Here is a 12,192-nt window from a genome sequence, read left to right on the forward strand (position 1 = left end):
CAGCTTGCAGACTTAACATATAGAATAAGAGAACAAGAAAAACATACATTTAGAGAAGATTGGAAAATGTTTATTGAATATATGGGGAATAATTGTGTACAGCTGAAAACGCTGGCAGCATTAAGATAAATTCAACAGTGTAAATTATTTTTGATGGATGTAATAATGGAATACTGAATGGTATAGTTTTTGTAAAATATGCAAGGATTCATGATATGTAAAATGAACCACGGAAAGAGAAGGGAAGTCACTGATATATTAAGGATGTAAAAATGAGTACTTTAAAGTGTAAAACAACAAATATATATATATATATATATATATATATATATATATATATATATATGAAATGGGGCCAGTTTACGCTTCCCTGGAAGAGAATTGCATAGACAACTACAACTGTTCCGAGTTAGTAGATAGGGCTCCTTCCATTATCACACTCTTCTAATAATGTGCTTTATTTTCTTCCAGGCCTACTTGCAGCACAGTAGTCTCCTAAGATGTAGATAGATCATGTTTAATAACTAAATGATATGCTGTTATGTGCTGCAACACAAAAGTCATGCAATGTATCTTGCAATGGAGAACACTGTACCAGGCCAGTGGCTGGGGTTGATGAGAGTTGGAATCAGCAGCAACATGTAGTACTACAGGTTCCTTGTCCATGCTTTACTTCCTAGTTTTGCATTTTAAAATCTGCCTCTATTCAGCCCAGGATGGCTTTCTATGTGCAGAACACAGGAGATGCACTAACTCCCCGTACTAACTTCTTGGTTGCCGAACTTGTGGCGTTCGGGAGCCAAAACGTCCGAGTACCAAAGCGTTTGACAGCCAAGGGATGACTGTACTGTGTAATATAGATCACACAGGTTTTTAAATGTGTGGTAAAGGTAAAGGGACCCCTGACCATTAGGTCCAGTCGTGACCAACTCTGGGGTTGCGGCGCTCATCTCGCTTTATTAGCCGAGGGAGCCGGCGTACAGCTTCTGGGTCATGTGGCCAGCATGACTAAGCCACTTCTGGCGAACCAGAGCAGCGCACGGAAATGCCATTTACCTTCCCGCCAGAGTGGTACCTATTTATCTACTTGCACTTTGACGTGCTTTCGAACTGCTAGGTTGGCAGGAGCAGGGACCGAGCAACGGCAGCTCACCCCGTCACGGGGATTCGAACCACCGACCTTCTGATCGGCAAGTCCTAGGCTCTGTGGTTTAACCCACAGCGCCACCTGCATCCCAAATTTGCAGTAATTTGAGGCAAATAGGTGGCTTTTCAATTTGCATGGAGGGCAAATATGTAGTAAGGCTATGGTATGGAAAATCCCCCCACCAAAAACCCCCCTCACCAATAAGATTTTTTTTCCATAATACAGTAAGATTAAATTGCAATCTAAATAAAAACAAAAAGAGAAAGTGAAGTCCTTTCTCAAAGGTAATTCTTAACACTTTTAATGCACAAAAAAGTGGTGGGCCCTGCCAGCTTTTACCTGAAAGCTTTCCTTTCTTCTCCCCGTCTCTCACCCTGGGAGGTCTTCCCTTCCCTGCCTCTCACTCAGGATCCTTCATCACCCATCCATCACCTTCATGTGTGTGTATAATCTTGGATCTCAATACAGTGGTACCTCGGGTTACAGACGCTTCAGGTTACAGACTCTGCTAACCCAGAAATAGTACCTTGGGTTAAGAACTTTGCTTCAGGATAAGAACAGAAATCGTGCGGCGGCAGTAAGAGGCCCCATTAGCTAAAGTGGTGGCTCAGGTTAAGAATGGTCCTCCAGAACGAATTAAGTTCTTAACCTGAGGTACCATTACAGGTCCAGAGCAGAGGACACCAAAGAAAAGAAAAAGGGGGGAAGAAAGAGAAGAAAGGGTGGGGGGGGGAGAAGGAAATAAAATAAAACTAAAAGGGGCTTTTCCGTCTGTAGAAAATCCAATCCAAGGTTCATGTCTTCTGCTTCATTTGCAAACACAAAGCTCCTTTGGATTATTTCATGAATCTGTTGTTTGTTTTGTGTTTTTTAGTGTTTGTTTCATTTTAATGTTTGTAATGTTTGAATGATGCCTATACTCGAGGCAGCAATGCTTCTTCTTCTTTTTGAATATCTTTTTATTGGGTTTTATAAACTGCGGGAGGCAGTGGAAGACAGGAGTGCCTGGCGTGCTCTGGTCCATGGGGTCACGAAGAGTCGGACACGAATAAACGACTAAACAACAACAAATAAACAAGGTTCATAGGAATAATAAATGATACAAATATATAGACCAAGTCTTCTCATGTTATTTTTATATCACAAAAAATAGCATAATAAATTTGCAGTAATATCTACAACATATCATTCATTGTTAGTGGTCAATGTATATATTCTTGGTTCATGAATTGGTTTAAACAAAAACAAAGGGGAAACAGGATAGAACAGTTAACGTATGACATTCAAGATCACATAGCTGAATGCCTAATCAGGCACCCTTGTGATTGCATTTTGATTAATAGTCATTTTTCCTCTTATGTTACAATGCTTACTAGTTACTGAAGCATGAATGGAGACAAAAAATACTTCTCACACAGAACTAGAAGTATGTTTATTATCGTTTGGCACAGGAGACTTAAGGTATTCATTTGATATGCCACAAAGTGAACATGAACTAGTAGCAGATAAGCTCAGACTAACTCTATAATAGATTAGTCAAGCAGAATTACCCACTGTGTGCCACAGAACCAAATCCCCACTGCTTTCCTACACAGCAACAGAATAACTGATTTTCCAGCACTAGATCAGTCTTAAAGTCAAGGAAATGGGTTCACAGATTTAAAAATGGGAATGGTTTGCATGGTAGTCATTGCATGAAACCAGGCCTCTGATTCTATCCCCTTTCAGTCATTCCCAGTGTACGAAGACAGAGCAGATGGGGAGGAATAATGAAGCCAATGGAAACAACAACAATAACAAAAGGATAATATTTTTTATCTGTGATATTAATACTCAGCTGTTACTTATAGGAGTGCAGCTTCCAATGGTCAGGGCCTTGTAGAACATCACAAGGATGGACATATTTAGAAACACAAAGGGATGCTGACTTTTGGCTTGTCAAATTATCCATCTAAATGTTGTCTGAGTGGCAGCAGCCGATTCCAATCATTTAGTCACGCTTTGCTACGGGCAAGGGAAATGGTGTCCAATCATGAGCAGAGTTGGCTACACATGCTGAGACCTGCCAGGTAGCTTTATTCCTGTTGCTGGGTACCATGCCAGGTGGATGGAGACATCTTCCAAGACAGGTTACATCAATGCATAGTAGTCGAGAAGCCAGGCCTGAGACCTGGAACAGGGCCGGCTCTCCCATTAGGCAGAGGGAGGCAGCCTCCTCAGGCAGCTGATATGGGAGGTTTTTTTTAAAAAAGCGAATTATTATTCAATTTATTGGTGTTATGTTTCAATTCCCAGGGAGGGAAATTTGTGGGGTATTTTGTACCTGAAGGAGTGTCTCCACCCCCATCGTTCTGCCCGGACACTGAGGTCCAGTGCTGAGGGCCTTCTGGCGGTTCCCTCGCTATGAGAAGCCAAGTTACAGGGAACCAGGCAGAGGGCCTTCTCGGTGGTGGCGCCCGCCCTGTGGAACGCCCTCCCATCAGATGTCAAAGAGAAAAACAACTACCAGGCTTTTAGAAGACATCGGAAGGCAGCCCTGTTTAGGGAAGCTTTTAATGTTTAATAGGTTATTGTATTTTAATATTCTGTTGGAAGTTGCCCAGAGTGGCTGGGAAAACCTAGCCAGATGGGTGGGGTATAAATAATAAATTATTATTATTATTTATTATCAGGTGCCAAAAAAAACTTGGCATCAGGAAAAGGAGCACCATATGCTGTTCCACCTCAGGCAGTAAATGGTGTGGTCTGGTGTTGCTCTCGTGCTAGAGGTACCACATTTATACAGCCATTACCCTTCATAGGCCACAGAATATAACAGATATCGCTGCTTACTCTTTCATTTGAATACAATCAGAGGCTGGAGAGGAGGGGGACCAAGAATCAGAGATGAGTTGGAAGGCGAGGGACCTTCAGTCCTCACAACTGCCTTGTCGGGGTAAGTTCTCCCGGGAAGCGTTGCTGTGCTCACGAGGTCTGGCCTCCTGAGCTGATTGTGTTAGTTTGAATAAAGAGTTTACTGATGCCGTGTCCTTGCACACCTCCCTCCAGCAACTCCTGCAGCCAAGCTGGAGCAATAACGCAGTGCTCTGCTTTGCTTTGGGCCATATCAGCAAGTTGACAGGAGTTCGAGTCCTCTGTAGGGCTACAGGTGCTACACTCCTAAGCTACGTTATAATTCTTTTAAGAAGTTGGTCTTTTTGTTTTTCCAACTCTGTTTTTGTATTTGTGGAAAATCTTATATATATATATATATATATATATATATATATATATTTCTTTTAAGAAGGTGCTAAAGTGACCTACCCCAGCTGGGTTTCTGCAGCTTGTCTGTTATTCTTTTTTTGAAAATTGCAAAGTCAGAATAAATGAGCCTCCTAAAAGAATGGAAGAAGTAATGTCTGGAAAAAGAATGGTTTGATCACTCAGTTGTCTGGAGATGTTAGTGAGCTGGAAGTCTCCTCGGATAATTTGTATGGGAACAGTCAACTTTAAGTGAGTATGAGCTGTGCTCAGCCTCTTCGCTTAGAGCAGGCAGTTGTATGGGCAGTGCAACCACAGCATGTATGTATGTATACAGTGGTACCTCGGGTTAAGTACTTAATTCGTTCCAGAGGTCCGTACTTAACCTGAAACTGTTCTTAACCTGAAGTACCACTTTAGCTAATGGGGCCTCCTGCTGCTGCTGCGCCGCTGGAGCACGATTTCTGTTCTCATCCTGAAGCAAAGTTCTTAACCTGAAGCACTATTTCTGGGTTAGCAGAGTCTGTAAACTGAAGCGTATGTAACCTGAAGCGTATGTAACCTGAGGTACCTCTGTACAGGGAAAGGCCTTGAGATCTTTGCAAATATGTGTGTGTGTGGAGTTTTCTTGGCAGGGATACTGGAGTGACTTGCCGGCGTGCTCTGGTCCATGGGGTCACGAAGAGTCGGACATGACTAAACGACTAAACAACAACAACAACATCGTGTGTGTGTGTGTGTGTGTGTGTGTATAAAATGCCTCAACTCTTGGCAGGCATGTAGACCATATATTTGCCTAGTGCCGCCTGGTGGCTATATGAAAGAAATTCATTTGAAAGTGTTCCTTTTTAAAAAAATAATCAGCGACTTGACAGTGTTGATATATTAACACATAAACTGCTAAAGAATAAAACAACTGTTTCAATGGGTCACTTTAAAAGTCTCGTGCGCATAACAAATATTAATTAAGATCAAAGATCTCTATAAATAAATGTCCACATTTTTCTTTGTCTCTGTGAATTGAAGGGAGACCATGGCTGCGTACACACTATATATATTGAAAGCACATTTGAAACAACTTTCTTTCCCTCAGTAAATTCTGGGCACTGCAGTTTGCCCCTCAAGACTTAATGATTCCAAAGTGATGTTTTGATCTGCCATCTTGATTCAAAATGAAGCCTGGTGTCCAAATGGTGACAATGTCTGCTGCTTCACTTTGAGAACCCCGGTGCCAGGTTTGGTGATGATATCTCAAGTGGTGGCTGAACTTATGACAAAAAAAGAAGTGAACTCACACCAAAGTCATGTTTCAGCTTGCCATTTTGATTCAAAATGGCAACCATCTTCCAAACATCAATGAAGAGTGCTACCCCAACCTCAGAAACCCTTGTGCCAAGTTTGGTGGCATTATCTCAGGAGGTATCTGAACATCTAAGGAACAAATAAATGTACTTGCAGACAGACAAACAAACCACTTTCTAGAATCCTGGAAACTGTAGTGTGTTAAGGGTGCAAGGAATTAACGCTCTGTGAGAGATAAACTACAGTTGTCATGATTATTTTTTAGGAAGCCACATGCTTTAAACGTATAGTGTGGGTGTGAGCAGACTCATTTACACAAGAATCATAAAACAGAATCATAAAACAGATGATATCTCTTAATGGAAGAACTGTGGATGCTTAAAAGAAAATGGGTGCCTTTTCTTTTAAAGGACACACAAAGCACCAGTAATCACAGGTTCTTCCCACACAACACATCAGCAAGACACAATATTTGTGGGCACACACAACTGATTACCTAGCTATTCTTACTATTTTTCCTCAGAATTTCTCTTTCTCTCTCTGAGTTGGCAAGAGAGTTGAGTAACAGAGGAAAAGGAAGCAAGAAGATGGGTGTATGTGGCTTTTCGTCTTCCATTCTGAGGTCAATCACAAGAGGAACTTGGTGGCAAAAATTAGGGTTGGGAAATCATGAGCAAAAGCGTGGAGAGAAATGCGCACACACACACACACACACACACACACACACACACACACAATGTAAACATGTTCTTCCAAACCAGGGGGGCAAATTCCATGTGGGACAGGATTATTTCAGTCTTGTAGTAAATAGCCATTCAGCTGGTCATTCACGGTGTGTAGAAAAAGCCACACCAGGCAGGGAATCATCTGTAAAGTGGAGAAGGTGAGACATAAATTGTTGCTTCCTTGCATTCCTTGCCACAGTTTTTCAGCCTAGCCTACCTCACAGGGTTGGTGTGAGGGCAAAATGGAAAACACTGAACCATGTGCACTCCATTGACTTCCTTGGAGGAAAAGTGGGAGATACATGTAATAAATAAATCCTCCCCTCAAAGAATGTGCTCGGAGTTGATTTGTGCTTTTGATTCTCTCTGTATGTCTTTGTGCATTGAGCTCTGGTTGGTAGATTTTATTTTATTTTATTTATATATTTCCCTATACCCAGAAGTCTCAGGGTGGTTCACAGAATAAAATCAAAATATAAAACCACAAAATACATAATCAAAATAAAAACAACCACAACAAACCAGTAGCTCTCCGCCACAAAAAAACCACACATTTTAAAAGGGCACAGGATGTCAAACAGATCAACCAAAGGCCTAGTTAAAAAGGAACATTTTTGCCTGGCGCCTAAAGGTGTACAATGAAGGCACCAGGCAAACTTCCCTGGGGAGAGCATTCCACAGACAGGGAGCCACTGCAGAGAAGGCCCTGTTCTTGTGTTGCCACTCTCCGCACCTCTTGAGGAGAGACACACGAAGGAGGGCCTCAGAAGATGATCTCAGGGTCCGGGTAAGTTCATATGGAAAGAGGTGTTCCTTGAAGTATTGTGGTCCTGAGCCCTTTAAGGCTTTATAGATCAAAACCAGCACTTTGAATTGGGCCTGGAAACTGCAGTGGTACCTCGGGTTAAGAACTTAATTCGTTCTGAAGGTCCGTTCTTAATCTGAAGCACCACTTTAGCTAATGGGGCCTCCTGCTGCTGCTGCGCCGCCGGAGCACGATTTCTGTTCTCATCCTGAAGCAAAGTTCTTAACCTGGGTTAGCGGAGTCTGTAACCTGAAGCGTATGTAACCTGAGGTACCACTGTAATTGGTAACCAGTGCGGTCAGACGAGGATCGGTGTAATATGCTCAAAGTGTCTTGCTCCAGTGAGCAACCTGGCTGCTGAATTCTGCACTAGCTGAAGTTTCTGAAACATCTTCAGAGGCAGCCCTACGTATAACGCATTGCAGTAGCCTAAACTTGAAGTTACCAGAGCATAGACAACAGTAGTTAGGCTATCCCTGTCCCAATTGAAGTGTGACCCCATCAAGAGCGACATACTAAAGATGCAACGGATGTAGCAAAGTATCTCTCTTGCTGCCTTTGCTGCCACTAGGTAGGCTCAATAATGAGCCTTTACCAGTGTTTGGTTGCATTAATTTGAATCTTTCATCCACTTGCATTCAAGCCGCCTCCCAGCTTGTTTCCTCGCCCTGAGTTCTGGAGTATACCAGGGGGCCAAACTGGCTCCACAAAGTGGGCTCGCACTCAGGGGCGATCGTGTCAATAGCTTGAGCCATTTGGGTGTTCCAGAGGTCGGCCAGGGCTTTGACAGGGGCGTCAGTCATATCAGTCAGAAAATCCCCATAGCTGTTTGGAATCCCACTGGATCCATCAGCCTCCGAAGGTGGACTAGGTCCCCCACCTCTGCAGAGGGGAAAAGGTACTGGCTGCCTAAATCTCAACAGCAAGTGATCTGATCATGACCAGGGACTGGTGTCAATGTTCCCACCTTCAGATCACCCTCTTCCTGTCCAGTCGAGAGAACAAGGTCCAGAGTGTGGCTTGCCATGTGTGTTGAGCCAGTGACATGTTGGGACAGCCCCATCGTTGTCATGGGAGCTATGAAGTCCTTGTTGGGATGTGTCCAGGGATCGGGGGCAATTTGCAGGCCCCCAGTTGGCTCCAGCCCACCAGCCAGCTGCCGGGCGAACTCCGGTCTCCCTTGGAACAGCAACAATCAGCGACTCATCGCTTCAGAAGCCCTCAGAAACTTGAGCACGCTCTGATCAGCAGAGTGAATAACTCTTCACAACGGAAGTGGCGGACAGAGGCATATGTAAGCATATTTACAGCATTTTATTCAGCAGCAGGACAAAGGAAAAACATGTCTGCTTCCCTTCATGTCCAAGCAAACAGCAGCATAGGCACAAGCTATATACAATGGAAGTTCCCAGCAGATTGTGCTGGAAGTAAACAGACATGTGACATACAACAACTCCACATGCCTGTTCTAAAGGTGGAATGCAACTATATCCTAACAGTCCTGAGCCGCCCCAGAGCCAGCTGCTTCAGCATGGATGTTGGAGTCTCCCAGAACCAGCAGTCTGGGAGTCCTCAACACTTCCTCCACGATCAGTTCGGGCGGCAAGATTGCTGGGCAGTGAGGTGGCCGGTAAACCAGCAGAAGCCCTAATTTGTTCCGATTGCCCAGCGCCAGGAACACACACTCTAGACCCCCCCCTGACTGGACAGAGAACCTGGAGACAGAGAGAGAATCTCTATGGACCACAGCAACTTCCCCTCCCTGACCCTCAAGTCTGGCCTGTACCCTGGTGGGCACCGCTGGGTGAGACCAACTCCACCCTGTTCACCCACCCAGGTTGCAGTGATACATGCCAGATCAACCTCCTCATCCATAATCAGATCATGGATGAGGGAGATTTTATTCTGGGCTGACCTGGCATTCAATAGCAACAGTTGCAGATCTGAGAGCTGGCTGATATGAGAACCACAATTCCCCAGTGAAATATACTCGGAGTCGAGCATGGATTTCATGCTCTTTATTCAGCTCATAGTGGTGAGAAGGAATGGAAGTTCCCCCAGAATGTCTGCTTTATATACATTATTTACACAATGGGCCCCACATGATTGGCTAATTCTGGGATTCACCTGTAGGCCAATCAGGTTGCGGATTCACTTCCACCTGGAGCTGAATTGGGTGGCTCCTGTGGACCAATCAGACTGCTGCATTCTGGACCCTATTGTTCTAGGACCAATCAGACTGCTGCATTCTGAATCCTACTGTTCTAGGACCAATCAGACTACTGCCTTTTGCATCCTATTCAACTCAGTACATAACACCCAGGTTGGAGGAGGGGCTGGCACACGGCACTGTCACTAACTACCTGTGCTGTGCGTGCCCCTTATGTGGCCTGCCCTTCCTCCCACACCATACCTCTGTTAGAATTCCTGCTCCATGATTGCAGTCATGGGATTGTTGTCTTTCACATGACGGTGTATATTTTGACTCCATAGAGTGGGAAGTGACAGAGACAGGATGTTTGTGTTACTGTGTTCCGTGAAATGGGACTATTGTCCTTTGTCCTTTTTCTCTTTGCTGTCTGATGCTAGAGAGAGAGGGAGCCATGTTGCAGTGCTCTGTGTGTATTTATATGTAAATAAAGTAGATTAGCCAAAATGCTGAGTTGCTGAGGTTCTGTCACGCATGATGCGTAAATTCTGCGGATCCCTAAGTGTGCCGGTGTCGGTTGGCATCAGTCACTGTGATGTCCGGGCTGAAGAAAGCTTATGAAGTTCCCAAACTATCGACCAGGAGGGAGAGAACATGCCAGATGGGCATGTGTCTCTGCCAGGGTCCTACTTGAGTGTAGGCTGAACTCCTGACAGCCTCCCCCTACCCATAACCACTGTAACTGGGCCTCCCTCTTCTCTACCCCGCTCCTCTACTCCCAGGCACATCCCACCAAGTGCCCTTACAACCCAGTTAAAAACAGTTAAAACACTTTTTAAAAAACCAATTTAAAAGGATATAAAAAGCAATTGAAAAGCAGAGAAGAAGCCCTCTCTGAGCAACAGCAACAGTCCTTATAAAAGCTGTCAGGCCCTGCTTGAGTCAGGTGGAGAGAGGCAGGAGGCTCTCAGCAGGGTTCTGGTCAAAATCAAAGGAGATGCCCCCTCTCAAGGTGGCTTGCAGCTGGAGAAAGAAGATGCCCCCTCTCAAGGTGGCTTGCAGCTGGAGACGGAAGAGAAAGAGCTGTTGCTAAAAAAATAATGGGTTGCCATTCCCCCCCTGGACCTTTCACTACAAAAGGTCACCGAAACAGTGGAAAGAACATCTATTAAAAGCCACCTGGGAAGAAAAAGTGGCTGCTATTGACTCAGTTTATTATTGCATATGATTGTTGCTGGGACAGAACCTTATTGCACCTGTTGAGATTTGAATAGTTTTTTTTAAGAATGGGGAATCCCTTTCCCCTCTTGGTGCTCTAGAACGCTGCTGTGTTCACTCAGTGCTGAAGCGCTGTGTACATTGATGCAACGGCGTCTAACTTCTCTGCAAACCAGCCAGCACAAATACCCCATAAATAGCTGCTGTGTAGCTTTCCCGCAAACTTTGCGCAAAGCAATCGGGATGGATGATCCGTCAACAGGTCATCTGCACTCAATGTTTGATGTCATTATCCTGTCAGCCAATGAGGCGTGCTTTTTAAATAGACACTCTAACAGCTGATTGATTCATTTTTTCTTTAGTTAATGATTTGAATAACTGGCAACAGTATACTAAATTTTGAAGTTTAAGAGCAATTCCCATTAGATCACTCAGAGACTTGCATGACTATACTTTATTGCAGGTCATAGGAGCCAACTCTAGGGGCTGTGGGGTCTTCAGCCTCCCCAATAAAATACTTGAGGGGGCTGCCTCCCCCCAAGTTGATGGGCATTGCCATTCAAATGCTGTCTGCTCACTGCATCATGCGATTGAGTGTGCAGGGCAAGGCTTACTTGGGCCCTTCAATATTTTATTCAAGTTGGCACCCCTGTCTCTGGTTGTCTCTCACGACAGGTAAAGGTAAAGGGACCCCTGACCATTAGGTCCAGTCATGAACAACTCTGGGGTTGCAGTGCTCATCTCGCTTTATTGGCCAAGGGAGCTGGCGTACAGCTTCCGGGTCATGTGGCCAGTATGACTAAGCCACTTCTGATGAACCAGAGCAGCGCACGGAAACACCGTTTACCTTCCCGCCAGAGCGGTACCTATTTATCTACTTGCACTTTGAAGTACTTTCGAACTGCTAAGTTGGCAGGAGCAGGGACTGAGCAACGGGCACTCACCCCATCACTGGGATTCGAACTGCTGACCTTCTGATCAATAAGTCCTAGGCTCTGTGATTTAACCCACAGCGCCACTCACGTCCCTCTCACGACATGTAGCTTGGTGTTTTAAAACAAGCAAGCAAGCAAACAAAACAGCCCTGAATCTCTGGTTTATATTCAGGCACCACTTTACTACTAAAACGTGGGCCACCAGGGGTAGCTATGCAGCCAAGCAACAGGCATTTATGAAAGAAGAAAGAAGAAGAAAACAGTTTGCGTGTGTACCTTTCTGTTTACCATGTAGAGAGGAATTATGTGCCTTTTCCCTATGCATGTGGGTAGCAAAGCACTTAAAAGTAAAAGAAAAAGACGGGGAAAAAGAAGGGATTCTTTATCAGTTCAACATATCTTCAATTTATATATTTTAATAACATTCTCTGTTGCAGTTCAGGCATATCTACGTTACAAATTTAAACTGCTCTGTCACGACTTTCCCCCAAGGGAAAAGAGCTTGGTGAGCAGGCAGGAGATTTAGGGTCCCCTTGGGGCCGGAGAGGTGGCCCCCGAATTGGAGCTGCTCAAATGTTTATGAGAGCAATCCTGTGCACCAGTAAAGCAAGCTGGTGCTAAGAAGTTAAACTGGTGTAAGGTTATAGCAGATCCAAACTTCGTTCGGCAGT

General features: G+C 44.5%; 2 long non-coding RNA genes across 2 annotated transcripts in view; one reads left to right on the top strand and one right to left on the bottom strand.

Moving 5' to 3' along the window:
• Positions 1-1,237: 1,237 nt before the first annotated feature.
• Positions 1,238-12,192, bottom strand: part of LOC310681770 — a 90,436-nt gene continuing 79,481 nt past the window's right edge. The window contains exon 2 of the long non-coding RNA XR_014513602.1: positions 1,238-1,621. This is a non-coding gene — a long non-coding RNA (uncharacterized lncRNA). The remainder of the gene's footprint in view (positions 1,622-12,192) is intronic.
• LOC310681729 lies at positions 4,467-6,746 on the top strand. The gene is made up of 2 exons (XR_014513558.1): positions 4,467-4,708; positions 4,955-6,746. It is a non-coding gene; the product is annotated as an uncharacterized lncRNA (long non-coding RNA).

Source organism: Podarcis tiliguerta (genome assembly GCF_965153285.1).
Source record: "Podarcis tiliguerta genome assembly, chromosome: 7".
Taxonomy (NCBI): Eukaryota; Metazoa; Chordata; class Lepidosauria; order Squamata; family Lacertidae; genus Podarcis; species Podarcis tiliguerta.